General features: G+C 24.5%; 1 protein-coding gene across 1 annotated transcript in view; it reads left to right on the top strand.

The window, feature by feature from the left end:
* Window positions 1–2,459: 2,459 nt before the first annotated feature.
* Window positions 2,460–25,528, top strand: part of LOC129611282 (tubulin-specific chaperone cofactor E-like protein) — a 48,836-nt gene continuing 25,767 nt past the window's right edge. The window contains exon 1 of the mRNA XM_055524345.1: window positions 2,460–2,926. The gene's annotated coding sequence lies outside the window, so the exon portion shown is untranslated. The remainder of the gene's footprint in view (window positions 2,927–25,528) is intronic.

The following is a 25,528-nucleotide window of genomic DNA, read 5'->3' as shown; positions in this document are numbered from 1 at the left end:
GCATTTATTTGAGCTTACAACAAAAATTAAATAAAGGAAATAATAAAAAATTGTTAAAATTATTGAAAAATTAAAAATTTAAAATGAAGAATTAACTTAAAAAAAAATACACATATAGTGTTGAAAATCTTGTAACCTTGAACATTAAACTGATAGTAACATGGTATATATATACATTTTAGTTACACAAAAGTAAATAACGTAAAATCCGAATACGTAATATACTTAATTGTATCCATTTTTTTGCCATAATTCATAAATACAGCAAAATTTATTCATGTGTATATATAAATACTCAATATTATGTATAAATCAATATAACAGTCGATAAGGCATATATATATACAGTACGTTATAGGCATATATATACATACTTCAATAAGTCATAAACAAAACTGACAATTCTGTGCTAATTTGTAATACGAGTAACCTTTTAAATTAAAAGCAAAAAAGTTTTTTTTTTTTTTTTGCATGAAGTGAAGTGAAGATTTTCTGAGTCTAACTTAATATGTCAGACCTTGAGAGATACGGATAAGAGTATAGGCTTCGGTACTAGTTTGTATTTGAATTTTAATTTTAATTTGGGTTTGAATTTGGTTTTGAATTGGTGTTGTCGAATTTTGATTTAGTTTTGCATTCGAATTTAAATTTTTGTAATTTATGAAAAACTTTGAACATTTAAGTTGAGCAGACTTTTGTGCATACACTGAAAAGAAATTCAAAAGGTATATAATTTTCGACAGGATTTAATCTGTTCGAGTTAATTAAACTTAGAACAGATTAATAATAGTTCGGATTTTTTGTTTAAAAATTTTTAAGGTTAAGATTATCAGTTTTAAGGTTTCAAAATACAATTGTAAAAATTCAATATTAATTCAGAATTCACAAAACTTTGTAAAAATAAATTTTTGAAATTCTTATTAAAAAATATTAGAATTGCCCTTAAAAGAATTTTATTTATTAAATTATTGAAATAAAATTTCTTTTTAACATTACTATATTACTTTGGGCCGGACCACATATTTTGATTGTTTAATTTGTTATTGGATAATTGTTATCGCTAGTTATTTCTAAAAAATTTTCTTATTTACCACTAAAAGAACACATGAAATTCTAGTTTTTTTTATTTCTTAATTGTAAATAATTATTATATTATTTCTTATAACCATAGAATTGCTACTGAATTTTAATAATTTTTTTTTATTAAATCTTTAAGAAAACAACAAAAAAATTAAGTGAATTTTAATTATTTTTTGTGTTATAAAACAGTTTCTTTTATAATAGTTTTCACACTTATGAAATCACGTTCTTTAAGTATTAAGAGAATAAAGACAAAAAAGCCAATTAACAATTTATTTATTTTTTTTTTAAATATTTTTTTCTATATTTGTATTTATAATTTAAAAGGGAAACCTTTTTCTTTTTTAATAAAATTTACTTAACTAAATTCCTGGTAAAGAGTGTGTTGGAACAATAAATATATGTAACTATATTTGCGGTTCTATGTAACTCTAAAGAAATAATTTAAATTAAGCCATCGAAACACTGTTTGTATATTGTTGTATCTAGATTTCTAGCATTCAAAATGCAAAGCCCTAAATTCAAAACAATAGATAACTGGCTAATAGATTTCTTTCATTGCTGAAAAAATCAGATGCTATCAGCACATTACCGATCGAAAATTGGATTTGCTTGTTTGGCAAAAGGGTTCCTTTCGATTTTAGTTTAGAACATTGTTAGATTTTTTAACTAAAATCAAAACACGAGTGTGAACACGCGTGTTCATACAGACACGACTAATCTATATTTTACAAAAAGTATTTAATTTATGCGTCCCTGCCATGGGGAAGCACATTGCCTGCCTGAATCTCGACATAAGAAATTTAGTGCCATCACATATTACATTTTCTTATTTCGTTATGTATTTGGTAAAAAAAAGAATCAAGCGAATCAGAGAAAACAAGATCCAACGTAACCTAAATGTGGAAGCAAAAATTTACGTTATACATGAGATTTTATTCTTAATAGATTAGATGTTAAGAATTTAAAGGATTGAACATTTTTCTTTATTTAATAATTTTTTTAAAAATTAACTAAGAAAATCTATTTAATTATAATTTTTTTTTCATTTTTTTTTTCAGTTCAATTTATATTATAATAGAAGTAACATCAAAATTTCATCTCTTGAATTAACATTATTATGAAAATTAAATAAAATAAATAATAATTAAATTATAATAAATTAAATGATAAATAACAGGTAACAAGGAACCTATAAGTGGTCAATAAAGAAATTATAATAATTGCATAGTTTTAGGATCCATTGAACCTAAAAATTTCAACAGTGATTTTGTAAAAGAATAAAAAATTATAAAATTTAAAAAATTTTATTAATTGAAAAATAAAAAAAAATATTTGTAATTAATTTAAGTACATTTAATAAATGTGCACTGCATAATATATGTGGATTAGTGTTAATATAAATTTGCAGTTTAACAAATTTTGAAATAAATAAATAAACATATGCATACAAACATAAATAACCTATATACTCTTAAATTTAAGTGTACATAAACATATATATAGTTTAATATTTTTTATTATTTACTTACCTACATTATTTTTTTCGGTTTTTTGAATGGATAACCTATTTTTGGATTATTACTGGTATATTGTAGACTTATTTATATAAAAATAAAGCCAGAAGAGATTTCAACGAATATTAAAGCAGAAAAAGTTTTTGTTTGATGAATATTATATGAAATAATCATTTCTTTTGGATAAATATACACAAACTTATTTTGGATAATTTTCGTTTTTGGATATTCCTATATACATACATACTTGCATATATTTACACAATACATACAAACCATAAATATTAAAGAAGACAAATATTTTTGTTATTCTTTAATTTTACTAAAAGGTAAGAAGAAATTTATGTTATATTTTGTTATAATATTCCCATTTTATTATTATTATTATTAATTTGCACTAATATATATATTCATAATATGTAGGTAATATTCTATATTCACATTTCTAATTAACTATATTAGTGTATTTATGTATATTTATTATATTTATTAAAAAAAACAGGTTATAATATGAATAAACAGTCGAATCTTAAATTGGAAAATATAATAGTGACAAAATTTACGATAAGTGTAACGTGACCACGAGTTGATCCAAAAGAAAAGACTTTTGGATGTATACCCAAATCATGGGTTCCTTTTTGGGGTCAAAATTTAAACTGTTTAAAATTTAAAATAACATTAAATCACTTCTTGTAGATTAAACTCTAGAAAATTCTTTCGATCCCATTCCATTGTTTATATTCTCTAGCTCTACTGTTATTTTAAAATATTTTAAATATTGCAATTGGAAAAAGTATGAAAGACGATGTTTTTTTGCTTCGCGACAGTGGTTGGCATTAACAGCTCCTCCTTGCCTTTTTCATTTTGTTTGAGTATAGATACACGAAAGTATCGAAGGCCCGGATATGGACAAAAACGATTGTGATTGAATGTGCTGTCGGACTATTGTCTGTATTTAATTTTGAATTTAAGTGTATTTCTCAACACTTTGCAATTTCTGTTGCTTGAGTCATTTTTGTTCCCAAAGGGCGAACTGATTGCATAATCATTGATATTATATTCAATAATATATAAATACGGTTCAATATGATTTGTGATTCTTCTTTTGACCTTGCGGTAATAATCTCTGTGATATTAATTGCATATATTCCATCAGCTGAGTGCTTTCATATATGCATTTTTTTTGTCAAACTATTTTTTGTTCGGGCGCAAAGTTGCAATTCTTTTAATAATTCTTGATTATTTTTAGCAGATACTTTAAAAGGTGATTGCTTTTAATTGTTAGCTCCATTTCTAATATTCTCGAACGAACTACTTATATTTACCCACCCGACCCAGTTCCAATTCTAGTCACATAAGCATAGTCTTATTATATTTATAATATAAAGAAAATAACTATTTCTTGGACAAAAGAGATCATTCTATACAAAATGATGTCAATATCCATTAGAAATTTTTCTTTTAGTATGACGAATAAAGCAAATTTAGTTGTCTTGTTTTCGAACTCTACTGTAAATCTAACCATATGGAAAATATTAATCCAAGTGTAGAGATAAAATATAAAAACATGTGTAGATTCGTTTTGAAATGACGTATTTGAAATATTTTTTTTTTCTTTATAATATTTATTTATACATGAATGTGTGTTCGAATATATACATACATATATGTGTATGTATTATATTCGTTCTATATGTTTTTACATAAAGCTTTGTGTATTAAGCTTTTGTTTTCTTTGTTTAACCTTCGAATGTTTTAGTTTTGTGTTGTGTTTTTTATTTGTGCATTTTTTTTTGTTATTTAACTACCTTCTTTCGTTAGTTAGTTTTTTTTCTCATTTACCTTGGTTTTAATATCTATAGCTGCAAAAGTACATGCTTATATGTATATAAGTATATACATTTTTAAATTTTAAATTTAAGTTCTATTGTTTTATTAAAGAAATATGGTATGTATATATAACATTAACACATACATGCATGTGTACAAATAAATGTTAAAGTAAATATGTGAGTATTTCGTATATCTATAAAATATGAGTAGCACCAATATTCATGAATATTTAAAATTTTATTTAATCGAATTCTAAATTCTGAGAATTTTATAGAGAAATTTTTTTTTTATGTATACATGGTAGTATAAAAACAAAGGGTTAATTTCTATTCTTAATGGTTTTTGCAGGTAAAAATTTGTTCTCTATAAAATTTTTTTTTGTATTTTTATAATTAATTTATGCGGTAAAACAAATTTGTTAATTAACGGTTATTTTTTTAAAAATATATGAGAATTTCTGTTATAAAACCAAGTACCTACATATATACAAATATTATGCACATAATTTGCATAAATTTTTAAATATTTCAATGATTTTATAGAGATAATTTATTTAATTTGAAAAACTTTGTAAATTATCATCACAATATTACAGGAAAAGGTGAGAAATTATCGTGACAACTATATAGAATTTTCATAGTATTTAGAATTTTTAAATTGTTCATGAAATAGAATTATATAGAAGGTGTGATTTTTAGACCGGAAATTGTAATTTGTGCAGCAATTTTATATTCAAGAGAAAGAGGACTAGTTAAGCATATCCATGTACATACTCGTATTTCAATTAAGAGTCAGAAATTAGAATATAGTTTTTCAAATTATTGGATCAAAAGTTTTTCTATGTGATTTTTAAATTGCAATATTCAATAGTTTGAGAACAGAATCGAGTTCTATAATTTAAATATAGAATGGAAACAGTAACCAATTAGTATTACAATAGATAATAAAATAAATTGAGTCCCTTAAATATTTTAATTGTTATTTTTGAATTTGTAAATGTAGTATCTTTTCGAAAATCATTTAAGTAGCACAACAGATTTTAGAAGTTGTCCTTCGTGTCGCGTTAGTGATTCAGTTCTGCATTATTAAATTTAAATCAATAAGAAAAATTACCGTCTACTTAGTAAGGCTAGGGTACAAGAAACATTACAGTTTAGATCACATCCAATTCACTGTTTATAACAATTTGCATGCTAGTAGTTAGTAGAAATCTTTATATTAATCCAAAAACGATGCGATGATTTTCATTCTATGAATAAAATTCTGCTATGACTTACGTACATAAAATCATTCAATATCATGCAAGCTCGCGTTTTTGTACTGCTTGAGATATAACACCAATGGTATTAAAAAAAGTCTGCCAAAAGTAGCAGCTATAGCCATTATATTCTAAATCCTTTTAAAATTTAAATATTATTTTAATTTAAATTAATTTATATATTGAATAAAATTTAGAAAAAATATGTTTTTTATTATACGATATTATCCGTTTTCCATATAGTTATCTTATAAAGCTTCCCATTAATTGCAGGGAATATCAAAAATCGTAAATTGAGTAAGTAAGGTTTAAGTGTTATGAAATAGAAACTGCTACAATTTGGAAACAAATGATATCAAAAGAATACTTACTTAAAACCTCTCTATTTTAAATTTATAAACAAAAGCTCTAATAATGGTTCTATATTTATTACAATTAAGCAGCAACTCTTCAATGCATTGTTTTATTATAAAAATATATATTCTAATAAAAATCCAAAATTCTTACCTAAAAACTAAAAAATTTTCGATTCTGAATATTTCAATTTTATACTCGTATACACAGTTACACAGTTTTTAGCTTTTAGCGTTTTTCACTTTTTTTTTACCTCAGAAGATCAAAGAAAATAAAAAAATGTGTAATGGTTTTATAAATGCATATACGTAATATATGAAATATGATTCACGTATAATAAAGTTGTTTAGATGGAAGGACACCATCTTCATTGTTTTCTTTTTAAAAATTTCTTTGATTTATTTTTACATGCGACTGAATTTAATGTGTTCTTTTGTCTTTTATTTAAAAAAAATATATATAAAAAAGAAAAAGCCAAGTTCAACAAAACTTTAAGACATTTACAAGTATTTCTACTTTTTTAACTGTATCAAGAGCACGTCATATGTAGTCGAATGTACGTCATTTTTTGTTTTCTTTACATTTATAATCTTAGTAATATGAGTTGCTTTGTTTTTTAAAACTTAAATTTAACAAATGCGGAAAACATTAGATACATACTCTTTATATTATGGATTTTTTTCATAATATAAGATGTGTAGAGTCTAGATATAACTATGAATTATTTAAAATATTCATTGTTAACAAAATACTTAAGGAAAAAATAAATTTATGTACTACACATTGTTAGTTTATATGCGATGAACTACCCGCAAGGCGTTTTTTTTTTCAATTATTTATTAAACCATTACAATCTTAGTTGGACAATGAAGTAGATCTATTAGAGGTAAAAAAATAAACGTGCAACTTAATGGAAAAGCTTGTAATAACTGTGTGGAGAGTTACTTAAATTTGATGGCATTAAGGACTTACTTCATGTACTATAATAGGCAGAAAACTTTGTTATTGAAATTGTTTTCATACTTTTAAAATGCTCATCACTATAAATCTTAGAACTAAAAAGTAAACAGTATATTTTGTCGGTATTACGTATTTCATAAGTTAATGAGGACATTTAATTGATCATTTTGAATTTTATTAATACTTTGTTAGCTAAAAAAATTAAAAATTCTTCATTAAATTGAAGTGGTGATTAGAATTTCAATATTCGTTTTGTCGTTTCTATTCAACCACGCTTACATTTTGGCATATGCTAGCGATAATTATAAATAATACTAAATTATAAATTATATATAAACCTTCTCATAAACTATAACAACACATTAAATAAAGTTGGGTCAAACCCATGGTTTGTAATTTAGCACTTTTCACTTCAACTAGTGAAAGTACTGCTTTTAAAAACAATTTATGAATACCTACTACCCTATTAAAATTACTTTCAGTCATTTACGAAAGTATTTCAAGGACTGCATACTTTCAGGATGAACGATTTATGCTCTCTTTGAAATAAAGCAAAAAAATAAAGAGGCGTTAAAATAATGCTTGATTTTAAGGTGTAATTGTGTGAGTTAAGAAAAATAATTATAAAAACGAATGCAGTTCAATTAAAAACGAATGCTGTGCATTATTGTAATTTAAAGCCAAATTGTAGACAATTTTAAGTCATAATAGCCATAGTTGTAAATTTATAGACAAATTAATTTCTAAAATGATATTCCAATTTCTGTATAATTTTGAAATAGTGCTGCTAATCTACTAATTTAGTTAAATATTAAAACTTCATACTTGTATAAAATTCAGAAAATTTTTTTGTTAACAATCCAAAAGAAATATTTTACGAGTTTTGTTAAATGTACCTTTTTTTGACAATTTTAATAAAAAAAAAAACTTATTAAATTTGTATTTTACATAACTTTTAAAATAACATATAAAATTTTCGATTTATTTGCTGCCAAATACAAAATATGGTCATCATGTTTCAAAATTTTCCCAAAATTAAACAATAGAAAACCAGTAAATTACTCAATACCCTGATGAAATTAAAAATTTTTAATGTGTAAATCATTTGTGTCTGAGTACTTTATTAAGCAATTAAAAGCAACATAACATAAAATCATTCAAAAAATTTCAATATTATAGGTATAGTATGTGTTTTGTAATGAACCCATAAAAAACTTAATAAAACAATTAAATATTATAAAGAAAAATCGATAAAAAACTATGCTGACCTTTTATAACTTTGCTAAAATAGAAAAACGACAACTAAAAAAGTAGTGAAAAACTCAAATTTAATCTATGGAAAGAAATAAAAATGCAGAATTGATATAGTACATACTATAAATTTGTATTTCTACTTTAAGAGGATGAAAAATTATCTAAATTCAATTAATGATGCCTGTAATATTGCAGTGTGATCGCAACTACAATAATTATGAGTTTGATACATTTTCATTTATGGTGATGTTGTAAAAGAAAATGTATCAAATCCCGCTATTATATGTGATCCAAAATCCAAAAAATATCACATAAAATTCAAATAACTTTAAAAATTTAGTTGATTAGTCTATTTTTTAAAGCATTTGCTTTGAAATAGAACTGGTAAATTAGCTAAAACAATACTAATTGAATAAAATTAAGCATTCGTAATTTAAAAAGTAAAGTTTTTAAGCTTTTTTACCTTACTCCGATTCCATATCCAAAAATTTTTAAAGATCAAACTCTTGCATTCTGCTCCGATAATTAGATTTCGGCCATAGTAATTCTAAATAAAGAAATGCCAACACTATTGAACTGTGTACTATACCATCCTGACTATTATTTCATGGTGCGTTGCGTACTCTTTAAAATTAGAATATAATCGGCATACATTTTAATTTTACAAATTTTTTTTTTTGTTCAATAGAATTGTAGGTCAAAATGCCGTTACTTATATTAATTCTAATGCATAAATTATAGTCTTACATGCATGGTATGAATACATTATGAGTTTTACATATGATTTTCTTCTATGAATTTAATTGCAAATATTGCACAAAAAAAAAATTAATTACATTTTTCCTTTCTCTTTCTAATTACCATTTTTATATATCTAGTATATAAAAAAAATGAAAAAAAAAAATTGAAAAATTGTGTAAAACAATTTCTATTTAAATTTTAAGCGTACACGCACGCAAAGTTTGAATTAACTTTAATGTGCTGCAGTTTTTTCTTTTGCACACAGAAAAAATCAATATACTTTGAGCTTCGCACACAAACACACACACACACGTCTATTTAAATGCAATTTTTCTTAATTTTTCATAAAAAAATAAAAAAAATAAAATCGGTTGATCTACTGAACGATAATTTCCACGAATTTCCGTATTATAAAACAAAAAAGAAAAGCAAGAAAATATTACAAATGTAATTTTTGAATTACTATGGAAATTGAATTTAAAATAATTAAATTCGAACAAGAAACGGCAGTCGAATATTAAAAATTTTGTTTGCGTTTGTGATGTAAAGAAAAAATTTCATGCATTAATAAATAGCAGCCATAAAGTCGTAATGGCTATATTTTGAGTCAGCTTAAGCTATATGTGTTCATAACTCAATATCCGATTTCACATTGAAATTATGTTCAAATTACCGAGACCCCTTGTTGTTTGAACGAATTCAGTGAATGGGTTTATTTTAATTCTTTATATTAGTTTATGTAAGCTCAAGTACTTTAAGCGTAGTAAGCAGCATTTATTTTGGATAGTTTACTTAAGCTTTTTCATATTGAAAATAAATGTGAAGTCTTTGTTATTTAAATTTTATAGAGCAATTAATGTCAAAAGAAGCACATGTATTTCATCTTAATTTTCCTACTTTTAGTAAACTTATATAATCATTTAAAGAGAAATTTTTCTTCTACTACTTACCCTATCTATGTCATTTATCAGTATTCATAATTATCGTAATCTGTACCGATAATTATTACAGGCATGTATTAATGTTATTTAATTTTGTCGCTTATTATGCCCACATGGACAGTTGACGAAATTTGACAATTTTTTTGACAATTACCTATGATTAAAAATTAACAGCTAATGTAAAATAAAATCTCGTCCTATGGTCTGGTTATTAATTTTTACAGCTTAGGGTAACTAAAGCGGTAGTTCATGTTCAATACTTACATATCATTATTTTACAATTTGATCGTCCCACTATGTGGTATCTTATATAATTTGTTTTATGATTGCAAATGTATTTCTTTATAAAACCATCCATAATTTTTTTATTGCTTATATTTTTTTTTCTTCATATTAAATATAATTTTTTTGTTTCATGTTTTAGAGATTGTAAAAGTATACACATACTATAGCCACATTGCAGACACTTTTTGTATAGATGAGATTTTCTCATATAAAACAAAGAATTGAAAAAAATTTTCAAGTTTTTTTTTGTTTATTTTGCGTAAATTGTAACTTACAGAAATAAATAAGACAAAATTATTAATATATTTAAGGTCTTATTAGGAAACAACATTTATAGTACAGTTTATATATAAGTGTAGGTACTTATGAATTTAAAATATTTAATTTAAAAATTGTGAAAATTAAACGGAAATTACTTATTTATTATGCGGTCAAAATTTGCTGTAAATGTAAATTATTTGAAGGGCAAAATTAAAATGGGTGATAATGTAAAAAAAATTTTTTGAATGAAAATGAATTAAATTAGGGCTTATATGATTTTAAGAAATTTTGAAGCACTTCTTTTTTAAATTGCAGAAAATTGAATTTCCTCCGTCCTAGTACCCGTTTATCCACGCGTTTACTTGCAGAATGCCTACATTGTATTTAGTATAGAAAAATGCAATTTTATACACAGTCATGCCACAATTGCTTATAAATAATCTTTTTCTCAAGAAAAAAATTCTCACTGATATCTCTCTCTCAAATTTGCGACCGGTTTCTATTTCGCAATTTGTTTTTTTACTCTTTCCGATCGGCGACTTGGTATTCCGAAACTGTAAGCAAACTTTTATATATATATATGTAAAGTTTTTTAACTTTCTATGAAACCGAAGAAAGTTCGAAAATGTAATTACACATTTTATAAATGCACGTATACTTTAAGTCAGCGAATGGGCAACATGCGGCCCATCATTCTGCTCGCAACAAAAAAAATATTTTCGATTGCGACTATTAAAATTTTTCCAAAAATATTTTTAATTTATCAACTATAGATAATAGTTATAGGTACATGAAATTCTATACAAATTTATTATTTGTCAAAACAAATCAATCAATAATGTCAGTTGAAAATGTCATTTCTTCTTGCAAGTATAGTTAATGTTGGAAACTCGATTGGCCTATACTCATACTCACATAGTACACATTTGCCCATAACCCACAAAAGTTTGCCGACGATTGCTTTTTTAAGTGATAATATCAAAATATCGGGATTTTTTTTTCTCCTAAAAGTATGCAATATTATAATAAATGGGAATTTTTATCTTTAATTTTTTTAAATGTATCAATTTCATGTACTATGAAAAACCTCTATTATAATATTTTTTAAATTCATAAAAACAATCTTTCATTTTGTTAATGCTGCCTTAAAACAGGCTTATAATCTTTAAGCCATTAAGTAGTATATATACTTACCAATATACATAAATCGCGTATAAAATCGTATATTGGACATCATGCTGATAAAAAACCAATTTTGTGATAACTAATTACTAAGTAAGTAACAAAATATTTAACAAAATAATTAAAATTATTAGAACGTTAAAATTAACTTTTAATTCAATAATTGAAAAAAAAAACTGATTACATATTTTTGCACGATTTCATTAATTTTCGTTCAATTTCCGTAATATTTTTAAATTGTTGCTTTTTTAATACGATTTGTCAGGTATTGGTTTTTTTTATAATAAAAACATGAAAAAAAACCTTAAGTAAAAGGTATATACCAAGGTAAGATTATAGAACAAAAAAAAACGAAAATGTCTAAAATCAATTTTCTAATTAGTATGACAATCTAAACACACAAGGCACCGTCAATAATGTAACGAGGAAAAAATTTTATGAAAACATTAACAAAAAGAAAAGAAGAACATCTAAGCTTTTTTCTTATGTTGTGCGTGTGTGTGTGGTAGGTTATTTTATAATATATTACACTTTGCATGATTTGAACTGTTAAATAAATAATCGTTTATATACAAGTATAATTTATTATATTCTTATATGTACATAAATAAGAGAATATTTTTTTATGGTATAAAACAGCTGTTCTAAAATTTATGGATATTTATTGTGTACATATTATATACTATTATAAATTTATGTTCTTAAGGAGTGTATGCGAAAGTTATGTAGGCACGTTCATTTATACTAAAATTATATGAAGGTGAGCGAATGATATAAGAAATAAATTGCAATATTTATAAAATTTTTCTCTTCCTTACGACCTGAAAATTTATTGTGATAATGCTTTTTTGAATGTGAGAAAATTTCATTTAACAAGAGGGTGTTTAGAGAAAAAACAGCAGATTTTTACAGTATCAATACAAAATATATTCAATAATGGTTTACACCGAAGCTTTGTATCTTCAAAAATAAAACGGATTGAATTTAAAGTTTAAAGATGTCGATAATTTAAGTGCAGTAAGACATTTTTTAAAAATTTGTTTGTTATTGGTTATTCACACAAATATATCACTACTATACATGCCGCCTTTTTATTTTCTTTACATTCTAACAAATGATTTTAATTCTAATGAATATCATTATCATTAGGATATTCTTCTTATAGTTTTACTAAATTTTTAAAATATCGCTGAAAGTAAATATTTCTTATCAACTGCAATTAATGAGGTGCATAAAAATTTCGAATAGTTTTTAATTAAATTTAGGAAACGGAAAATGAAATTTAAGCGATTTCTGAGTAATTCAAATAAAGATATTCTCAATAAATATTTCTTCACCCCCAGTTAATCTCTTTCAACAGAGTTTTAGTTCAGTAAATGCGTAATTCTAATATTAAGTATAAAATTGCGATATGAAGAGCAAAATTAGTAATTAATAATTTATATTTTTCAATTTGACATTTTCATTATTACGCTTTGCTGAGTTCTCGCTCTTTTATAATATACGTATAATATTATTTACAACAACACAGTATGCAATTATTTATATGCAAATGCAATTATGAGTTTATGACATTCACATAAAAGCTTTTTCTCTTCCTCTCTTTCTCTCCCTCTGTTATTGTGTTCGTTTAATTTATATTCCAATTTTGATATTAAGAAATCTATATCATATGATTCTACACATTTATATGCCTATTGCCTACATTACATGTCTAATAAGCATTGTATTGAAATAAATGTTCGCATACTCATTGAACTAAAATGAAATTTTTATGCTATATTACTATTTTTATTCGAACGGGGTATACGGTATTGTATAGATATTTGCAAATATAAATAAGTATAATATGGATATACCTATATAAATTTCATATATATATATATATATATTATTATGTACACACATTTATATTTGTTAATCTCATTGCCAATAGTTATGTGAATGTAATATTAAAACAGATGATTATGAACATAAGTCATGCATGACAGCTGCATATTAACAATATAATAATTATTACAATTGCAAGTAGCTACTTATCTATTTGTAAAATATATACACACAAGTGTATATATATATATATATGTACACGTAATATTATAAATCTATAAGTGCAAAAAAAATTACAAATTTCATAATTTATTAAAAATTTGAAAAGAGAAAAAGCTTTAGTTATAGTTACTAAAATCAAACGCAAGCGCATTTAAAATTACATAATTACATAAAACTTTTTTTTTGTATACATAAACGCTGCTAAAGGATTTATATATATTTATTGTGTATATATATGTGAATAAATGCTAATATAATATGTTGGTGCATCATTAAAATTATTTCTCCGAATTTAGTTAACTTTAGGTACATACACACAAAGCATGCATTAATGATACACATATTATTTATATCATGTATAGGAAGTTTTCCATTTCGTCCATATATAAGTTGCATAAAGAGATAAATGAATTTTTCATTAGATTGATCATTAAAACGGTTAGCTTTATTATAATTATTTTCACTCTTATATAATATATTTAAATATTTTTATACTTATACGTGCTTAGGTACATAAACTTACCAACAGTTGTTATAACTGTGTATGATTCAGGTGAAGGCTGGTCCAGTAATTTACTTTTTATATCATTTTGAGCATTTCATTTTGTTGCATTAATAAAAAATTTTTTTTGTTTTGTTTTGTAAGTTGATGCAAGAAAGTTTTTCTAGGTCAAAATTTGTTGTAAAAATTCATCCAATTAACAAGTTGAGAAAACAAAAAAAAAACTGTTTTTGTCAAAATTATCTTATCAGTTTGACGTCAGAGATTATAAAAAAGTTTTTAATTAACTATACACAAAGTAAAATTGAGTGCTAGAGAAAGTAAAATAGAAAAATTAACAATATTACAAAGTGATCTCGTCTTAAATGTATAAATTATAAGATAAGGGTTAGGAGTTATTGAAAATTTTATTCTGATTATTAGGGAAATGCAGTTTTTGAATCACCCATTCAAAAATTTTCTTAACGAGCTTAATAAGATGAAATTTTTTTTAAATAAAATGTAACATTTTAGGACTCAGGGAGACATTCAATTTTAACTTTTGCAAATGTTTGATTGTGATCGCATGAAATAAATCAATCAAACAAACTGCTTGATTGATTTTTTTACAAACTTGAAGTTTTTAATTAACGCAATCGGTTTGAATTGACGCAATAGTTTAGTTGCTTAACCCTAAGGGCTCTAGCAGACATACACTTTTTAATTTTGTAATTATTGTAAATTCGTTGTGCTTACATCTAAGCCAATAAACTATTGCTCCAATTCAAATCGATTACGTTAACTAAAAATTGCAATCAGTTTGGAAAAAAATTACAAACCATTTGATTGTTTAATTGCATGTTATCAAACAGTTTGCATGTATGCACACTTGAATATAAACCCATGACAAATAAACAATCAAACAGTTGTAAAACTAAAAATTTCTTGTCTGACTGAGCCCCTTAATTGATATAAAAACAGTGTGATATTTAATTCAATATAAGGAAGGAAAGGATTGTATGGGTGTGATGTGAAGTATGATAATTATGTATGATTAAGATGAATGATTGTACTCTTAATAAGTATGATTGTATTTACACAAATTGTATTTTAGTTACATAGAGATAACTAGTTTGTAAAGTCGGCCTTATCTCCTTTTGAAATCTATAAATCCTTAAACTATAATTGGTTACTATTGTACCTACAATTTTTATTTATATTTTTGATACCTCTCATGTTATATTATAATGTTTGATTCATTAAATCAAACTATATTCTCTAAACAAAGTGCATAAATCGTAAATTATGGCTAATTTAAATTGAGGTACCAATGAAAGGCATTTTGATATTAAGTTTAAATGCAATCGAATTTTACGATATTGTAACGTAAGGAATTATTATTTTGCTGCAACATATTCAAGTTTGATATCGTTAGATGCCTCTGCATTTCTTTCTTAGCATTATTCTTTTTCCAATTATACTTCAATATTCTTCTTAAATCGATGTCTAATAAGGAAAGGTGTGGTGCTTAACATAAAATAATTTATATTGGATTTAATTATGTATATACGTATAGAAAACAAGGCAACTCATACAATGTATGAGTCAGATGTTATATCATATGGTAACTAGGTTGTCATTATAAAATAAAAATGTTTTAATATTACGAGTATTTTAAGAATAAGAAGGCTTTTAGGAATTTTATTTGTTTTTTTTTTTTATTATTTAGTGGTATTTTTTTTTGTTTTTGTAATTGTTTGGGGGTTGCTTTTCATACATGCATATGTAATAAATATAATGTGAGAAAATAAAAGAAAAGAAAATTTGTTTTTCTAAGAAAATTCATTCATTCACTTTTTTCTTTTTGTTATTGCTGTTTTTTTGTTGGTTTTCCTTCCTCTTCTTCGATTATTTTTCGTTTTCTTTCGTGTTTCGGTTTTTTTTTTGTTTTATTTTTTGTAGAGAATATACTTGACCCATAAATGTAAAATTTTTATTTTTAAAATTATACTTACGTAGTATACTTATCTAGTACATTTTATGTAGTATAAAATATTTTCGTAAAGCATTTTATACTTACACACTTTTTATACATAAAATCGCACGTTATTGAAGTACATGCTTAATATTTTTTTCTTTTTTTTTCGTACATAATATTTTAGAATAGAAAGATTTTTCTATATCAGCCATCTTTTTATATTTTATCGTGTCGAATTCCCTTATATAATAAGTGGAAATGCGTTTTATGCTACTGTATACTTAAAAGCATAATTTTCTCTTTTTATTGAAAAGAAAATTTTATCGGTATCGGATATGAGGTTTTTCATTTTCTTGTTGTTTTGTTTTTGATAAAAAATTTTTAAAAATATTAAAGTGAAAAATCGATTTTTTAGTAAATATTTATTCAAATTTTACCTTATGTTTGACTATAATGAAATTCAAACTCCATATTGAAGTTAAATAAACATTATATTTTTTTAATAGAAAATTTCATTTAATATTCGAATAGAATATTTTTCTTTCAAAATGTTATGACTTTTATATACATACATTTAATAATGTTTATCCAAATTATGTATTTAATTTTGTGTATTAAAGAAGCTTTTATAATCTAGATCAGATGACTGTTTGAAGAATTGTGAATAGTATAACAAAATGTAGAGTTAAAGCCTTAGGGTATCATCATTCATCTTGAGTACGAACAGAATATTACTTTTTCAAATATTTTTTAGTATTCATTGGTTTCACTGTTCTTAAATGGATTCTTTAAATAAATGCTGTTGCCATCAGGTGAAGACTTTTTTAAGAAATTTTAATTTAATATCATTGATTAATAGGCACCTTATTGCATTATTATAGAAACTTGAAAGGAAATAAAACAAAAATTTGTTCACATATTAGAGGAGGCAGCTGATTCTCTTCATTTTCCAATATTTTGTATAGTGTACTGTCTCCTAAGCAGGCAGTCAAAAACTTTAGACGGCTGTCATAAAAATTTTGTCCGTTTTTTTTTATGATGTAAGTAGTATTATTTACCATTTAAAGATTTATAGTTGGGTTGCGGTTTAGTGGCTTTCATAATCTAGGTCAAGCAAAGTCAACAGATCAGAAGTTGATTGATGGTACTTATTTCTAATAATATGTTCACTTGTACTTCTTAATTACCATAATATAACGATTGCACTCATAATTTTTGAAGTACAATTTTTTTCCGAATTCTATTATAATGAGCTATAAGTTTCCATTCGATATAGAACACAATAACTACCGATTTTACGTAGCTTGTGTATTTTTCTTAAATATTCTTTAAGATAAAAGGAAAAACTAATGTATATAACTAAATTTTTCTTCGCACATGCTATAAGAAATATAGATTAAGCCATTTTCCCGCATATGGCATATTTAGAAAAAAAAACAATAATTATGTGCCACACAAATTGTTGCTTCTATATTGTTATTTTATTCTTTAGTACAAGTACAAAATTTCTTACTTTTTTCGTGCCACTTCTTTATATTTTATTTTTCTATGACATTACACAATAAGAACAGATAAAACAGAATGGATAACATAAGTACCGTTCATTATATAAAGTTCTCGTTTTTGATCCTTGATAAGAATAGCTGCTTATATGCAATTGGATAAAAATTTTAAAAGAGAAAAAAAATGCAAAATATAATGAGCGAGATCTTTTACATATTATCTTGAAAGATCTCTCCCATATATAAAATACTTATACAATTGCACGTTTACGTACTTTCACACATAATGTTACCTCAATTTTTTTTTTAATTTAAATTGCCCTAAAGATGTTATGGGGCATTTTTATAAGCTTCAATTTTTTTCTGGTTTTTTTTTTAATTGAATTTTTAATGAATAGCACAATTTATGGGTAAAAACGAATAGAACCCAAAAGGAAAAAACGACAAGAATAGAAAATAAGGAAAAAAAACTAAATTGGTTACATGAGAATGAAAATTATGTGAAAATTAGGTTTCTTTATTTTATAAGAGGGCCCCCATTGTAAATTATGAAATTTCCTGTACTTAATAATATGACCTCTTTATACAAAAAGTTCTTAACATATTATTGATTTATTATCTAAGTTCTTTATTTTAAAATTATAAAATTCATTCAAAGGTTTGAAAATGTTGTATAAGTGTGTGCATTAAAAAAGACAATAATTATGTAGACATAAGAAAAAAAAGAACATTAAATTAATAAATTTGTTTATTTGTATGATCAATTAAAATATGTATGTAGATGTTTTATTACAATTAATTGGTGATTGCTTTTGATGTTTAGGACATAAACCTTATTCTACCTTACGAATGTATACTTTGTCCTGGAGAATATCATGGTCTCTATAATGGACATAATATATAGATCATTGAATCAACGACTATATTTAACCCAAATAATAACTGTGGGTAGAATCTGTGGCGGCTTAATGTACTTCGCTACTTCTTTAATTTAGCACAAATTCCTAGCTATCCATTAACAATTTTTTTTCGAAATTTAGTTAAATTACCTTAATTGTTTTAAAAATTTTGGATAAAAAAATCAAAAGCTACGATTTTTTACATCAAGACTTCTAAACTAACAATTATTAGTAAGGGAGACATACTTTTTGGAAAATAAGAATTTAAATTTAACTTTTTCATAGTTTCACCCTTATGACTCACTTAATTCCGAAGTTATACGTTAAATTGAAATAAAAAATATTAAAGAATTTAAGCTTTGAATTTAATTTACTCGAACCAAACGTTGTTGGACTTAAGGAGTTCTTTTATAAAACAACATGGGTTTATACTTAAATAATAGAGACAAATCTAGGTACAGATACTAATGATTTGAATTAACTAAAAGCGTAAAATAATAAGTTAAAAAAATATTAACAAGAAAATATTTTTAAATGTGAATAAATGAATTAAAACTCGTGAAAATTGCATTGTAATTATTAAAGATCGCACCTCATAAATAAGAGAAAATTTCAAAATAATTGAGATAAAACTCCTTATTATTTTATTTTTAAAACAAAAGTATTTTCCTTTTAAAAATATTTAAAAAAATTAAAAAAAAAAAACAAATCATTTTTCCACTTTATTTTCCACTTTATGCAATTAAATTTTTGTATAAATTTGATGAAAATGAAAGGAAAATATTTCAATTCAAAAATATTATCCACTTAAAATGATAACCATTTTATATTAAAATGTCATGTTAAGCCTTAAAATTACTCATGAAATGAATGTACTATATATACATATATTATCAATGGTGCACATAATGTAATTATTATATAAAATTTCATTAATGAAAATATAAATCCCTATAGGTATAAATATATGTCAAAAAGAGTAAATGTGTTAAATATTCTCCAGACATTGCATCGCATAATCTTAAACAGTCTTTTACTAAAATTGTTGAACGTTCTTATTATAATAGTCTTAAATAAAAGTTTTAGATTATCAATTTTGTAAAATATTTTTATATGAAAATTATAGCAATTTAGAGTGAAGAGTGAAATTTATTTAGGGAAGGTCTTTCAGAGTTTTATAAAGCATTTTCCATAAAAGTCGACGAAACCATTGAGTTTTGGATTTATCTTGAAATCAATTCCAACTAAAAATTCATTTTCTTTCAACTATAAGTATACTAAATTTTACTTTAATTTAATTAGAAAATTTTCAATTGTTGATAATTCGTCATTCAAAACACCGGTTGTAATTGGTCATAAGTTAATTTCTTGTATACTTGGCCAAATGCTAGTAAAGAGTGCTTATAATAATTATGACTTTGATATTATGATAATCTTTTATATTTTTAAGTTTACAGAAAAGTTTCTTATCTGTCATAATTCTTATTATTTCGAGTAATTGGTATACCAGCAACTGAAGTATATAAAATTGCTGTAACATGAATTGAAATCACACATTTCAATTATGTAGTTAGTCTGCTTCAATTTTTCAATATTCTGACACTTAATATGAACTGCATTTTTACATTAATGTTCGAATAATTTCATAAAGACACTGTGAAATTTTTTATGTATTGTATAGTAAATATTGCATACGACTTTTCACACCTTATGTACATTGATCAGAAGAACAATTCACAAAAAGCACACAAATTCTATATTATTAAAATGTTAAAATTTTTACTGATTCCCCATTATATTAGGATTAAACGTTAACATTAGATTAAATTAAAAATTAAATTTTAAAATAGTGAAACGAGAAAAAGACATCCATTAAATCGCATTTGTTCCAATATAAATTGCTTATCTATCCGCAATATTAAAAAATATATTTTGTATCTGTTCGTTATTAATTTTCTAAAATGACCTCGTAAACTTTTTAATTTTTCATTTTAATTTTTATTATTATTTTTTTTTTTAAATAGCAGGCGTTTAAATGCTCACGTTTTTACATAAGAGACAAATAATCGACTATTAAATATAACTTGGTGTGGTTTTGTTTTTTCTTTTTTTTTTTAAATTCATTGAATCATGTCGATGACCTAAAAAATTGCATACCGCTAAACTGTAGAAGAATGGCTTTTAATAAGTTGAAATGATTTATTTACGTTTAAAAATTTGTGTTTTTATTTAAAATTTTTTTTCCTCTTGTGACAAGTTAATCGTTCATTCTATTCGTTGTTTTATATTGTCAAATTTTCAACGCAATTATAGTTTGTTTTTAGGTATTCGAAACTTCGCCATTGAATTTTTAGCGTTTGGAACATACCAAAATATAATCACATAATATTAATATACCAATGCAATGGATATAATATGATTGTAATCTCAGAATTAAATAATTGTAAAAAATTGTACATGCTTAGAATAACAATATAGCACGATCTGTTTAGCTCACTATTAAAATATCTTTAGAAATTCGTTCTTAATATTCTTTCAAAATTTTAGAAACGAAAACGATTAATAAACTAATATAATGTTGCTAAAAATTTTTTTTAAAGAAATAAATTTTTTCATAAATCACCAATGAAGATTTAGCGAAACATTTGCCGTCCTGTTAAAAATGTTTCAAAACGGAGCTACATGTATTCGCCTATAAATTATTTGCGACATTAAGGCATCACAGTATATATGTATTTAAAAAATTTATTGAATGTCTTTAAAATAAATTCAAAATATTTTAGTATCTCAGAGTTAATCGGATCAACTATAATATTGTGTTTGTATATACAAAAACTGAAAAAATTTCCTTGGCAAAAATTTATTTGCAAAATTACATTTTAAATCAATTTAGCAATTTTTCATGATTTGTTTCTATTTTTTCTTAGTAGATAATTGTATAGTAAAAATATTTTTCATCTTACTTTTCAACTATACATACATACTTAAATAAAAATAATAATAAGAATGTTAAATTCTCACTACTGACCTACAAATCTCGTGACATTTTAAGAAGAAAATTGAAAGTGAATATGATCTGATCGCTATGTTAAAAATTTAATTGAAAAAGAAGAAGAAGAAGAAAAATAAATAATTTTTTTTTTACTTTTGGGAAAATTGCCAGAAAAACTGTAGTATTTTGTTTTTCTCATTTTCATTTTCGATATCATCATACAATTTGCTCGATTACTACAAGAATTCATAGTATTTGTATTAAGTAATCAGTCCGTTTGTTTTTTTTTTCTTGCTTTTTTTTTATTTATTTTAATTTTACAGAAAATTTTGTAAATTGATTTTTTATAGGGCACAATGTTCTAATTGTAATAAATTATGTTTTTAGTTAAATTGTAATGGGAAGTATATAGAATAGTAGTGTAGTAGTGGAAAATTTAATTGGAAATGGAAAATTTTTTTTTTTTAATAATTTTGTTATAAACGTTCTTTAATTCTAACAAATTAATTTGGGAAAAATATATGTATGTATTTAATAAAATTTTATATTTTACACATATTACATCTGTGGCGGCATATTTTTTTTGTAAATTAGTCAGATTTATTTATATAATATGGACACGCACTTTGAGACTTTATGAAAAAGTTTAGATGCGACCCTATTAAGTAAAATGTTATTAATTATCATAAAAATTGATGGTTTCATATAAAATGTACAAGTATTTTGGAAATTATTTATGAAATTTGTATAGTATGACCTAGTCTAGAAAATGTAGTGGGAAATTTACTAAAAATTATATGAATTGAGTTTCTATATTGTGTTATATATTGTATTCTAAATTGTGTTAATATTCCTATAATAAATGTTTCTGGAAATGTGTAAATTTCTGTAGAAATTTCCAAAATTTTTTTGTTTTAAATTCTACACTTTCTATAGTTTTGGGGTGTGGTTTTAAATTTCAAAACCAAAATTTTTAAACAACTTACAGCTAATTTAATTTTATTACAATAGGATATGACATTTTCACTAACCTGGTGATTTGTTACATAGCAACTTACATAGCAAGACAAAGATTGACCTTCAATGAATAATATCGCAGGTGATAGCAAGCAATACATGTTTTTTTGCTGCCTCTATATGAATTTTGAAATTTTAAATTATTGGAATAAATTCAACCTGATTATATTTCCATTTGACGTCAAAACAAATAAATTCATGTGATTAAATTTCACTTATTGAACTTATCCTTGAGCCAAGTAAATTTAATATTTCAATGTGATTATCACATGAAAACTTTATTTATATAGTGGAAAAGTTTGTTGTCATAATGGGAAGAGTGCCAAAAACAAAATAAGTAAATAAATTTTTATTTTTACTTTCAATTTTCCACCTTAATTTATCAGAATCGTACTGGTATTGTTTTCCAAAATACCTTCAAAATTATAAAACAATTATTTTCAATAATGTTATTTTCGATTTAGTTTTAATAATAGTTGGAGTTTTGAACTTTTCAATTTAAAATTATTTTTAAGATTATTTTTGTATTGTATTTTGTATAGCTGAGAATGAAATTAAATTATTTCAGTTATTTAAACAAAATGAGGCAATGCGGTATTTAGTATTCTCTGTGGTAGATCCCATGAGCTGCTAAATTCAACTTGGTGTTAATGTAATCTGTTCTACAGAAAATTGAGTCTACAAATTGAATTAATTTAACAGAAAGTAGGTTGAAATTTAAATTCAGGTTAAACTTAATTGAAATTTTAGAAAACTTCCAAGACTGATTGTTTCCCTTTGCAAAAGAATGAAAAGTTTTGGCTTAAAATAATTACATAATGTATGTATGTAAGTGAACATATGCACTTATTATACAATTATTATATTTGATTTTATAATTTTTAACTCAGTTTGTATTTAGATTATCAAACAATATTTAAAGAAATCAAGTAGTTTTAATAGTATTTAAAGTAATTTATAATCTCCTACCACGTTTATCACCCATAGTTCATAGGAAAAACGCGAAATTTTCGCTATACATTCATTCAAACATTATGTTTCTAAATTAAATCATTATAACATTGAAATCATAAATTGTAAAATTTTTATGTTAATTATAACAGTATGAAATTTTTAGTCAATTTAAAAAATTAAATAACCTTTAAGTCTAAACTATAAGCAATTAGATTTAAAATAGTTATATAAACAAAACTAAAATTAAACCAACAACCTCACATTATGTATGTATGTATGTATATGTATATGTATAAAAATGTTTGGTATACGTTTACGCTTTGAATTAGAAACAAAATAAAAGTAAAAACTCAATTATTATAAAATTATGATAAAATTTTTAATATTTCTAGCAATAATTTTACAATATGAATAATAAATTGAGATAATGTGAGTTTGTGGAAATAATAATAATTAGTAAGTGCAGTGTTGCCCTATATATTCAATTAACCAAATCACATCAATATTTAGATGGCTAAATGTACATATACAAACATACATATGTGAGGCTATACTTTTGCTTTATTAGTTTTTCTGCGGTTTTTTATTTTGTTGTTTTTCTCAAAGTTCAACTGTGAGTTCAACTATACTCGTGCTTATAATAAAAACAAAAATTTTACTTTTTGTTTTTTAAATTAATGTATGAAAAATAAGTGTTATTTAAATATTATGAAATTTTAGATGATGTTTATAATCTAATTTTACATTCATAACATAGGAGTATTATTGTTATGGCGATTCTGAGGTATACTTTTAACGTTATCAATTTAAAAATTTATACTCGTACCTGCATTGATTTGTGTTATAGTGCTTGTTAAATTACTGTTGTTTGCCACACATTTCTGGTTTTACTTAATAAATTGAAATTAAAACGAGAAAAAAAATAGAGTTGACCTTGTCAACTCTGTGATACCCGTACGAATTTGTTATCCTATGTGCGAATAACTAATGTGCCATAACTAACTATGGGGCAGACTATGACTTTAAGTTGCCGTATTACCATATTAATTTATGCAAAATTTCAGTACTATGTGTTATTCAAAATACTGGTTGTGCCAAACTACTATTGATGTTGTATGGCAGCTACCAGAAAGAGCCAAGAAATTTTAGCGAATTTTATCAAGCACATCGGCCCTACTAATATACTCAATTGTGTGAAATCTCAATATCACAGCTTTTATAGTTTCTGAGATATAGTCAAATAACTTTTGAAGTTGTATGGCAGGTACCAGAAGGAGCCAAGTAATTTCAACGACTTTTATGACACACATTGGCCCTACTAATATATTCACATGTGTGAAATCTCAATATCACAGCTTTTATAGTTTCTGAGATATAGCCAAATAACTTTTGAAGTTGTATGGCAGGTACCAGAAGGAGCCAAGTAATTTCAACGACTTTTATTGGGAATACTGGCCCTACTAATATATTCGTTTGTGTGAAATTTCAGTACCATAACTTTTATAGTTTCTGAGATATAGCCAAATAAATTTTGAAGTTGTATGGCAGCTACCCGAACCGGTAACCCGATCATGTCCTATTTAAATAGGGTTCTGGCACTTACTACAATAAATCATTTGTGAAAGTTTGGTGAACTTAGCTCAATTAGTTTTTGAGTTATCGTTCGGACGGACGGACGGACGGACGGACGGACGGACGGACGGACGGACGGACGGACAGACAAAGCTAAATCAACTCAGAATTTGACGCTGATCAAAAACATACACTTGAGTCTATATCTAACACCGTTATTTCTTAGCGTTACAAACGGTAAGGCAAATTTAGTATACCCTTCGAACATACGTTCGTACGGGTATAAACACACTATATTTGGTTTTATGAATCCTGCTTAATACCACTGCCTAACTTTAAAGTAGGTTTTTAAACTATTTGATTAAATAATTATTTTGAGTGAAATTTTATTCCCAATACTAGCGATGAAAATACG

The sequence above is a fragment of the Condylostylus longicornis genome, unplaced genomic scaffold, assembly GCF_029603195.1.
Source record: "Condylostylus longicornis isolate FDR11 unplaced genomic scaffold, ASM2960319v2 ptg000049l, whole genome shotgun sequence".
Classification (NCBI taxonomy): domain Eukaryota; kingdom Metazoa; phylum Arthropoda; class Insecta; order Diptera; family Dolichopodidae; genus Condylostylus; species Condylostylus longicornis.
Note: the sequence above shows the minus strand (reverse complement) of the source record. Positions and strands in the feature narration are given on the sequence as shown.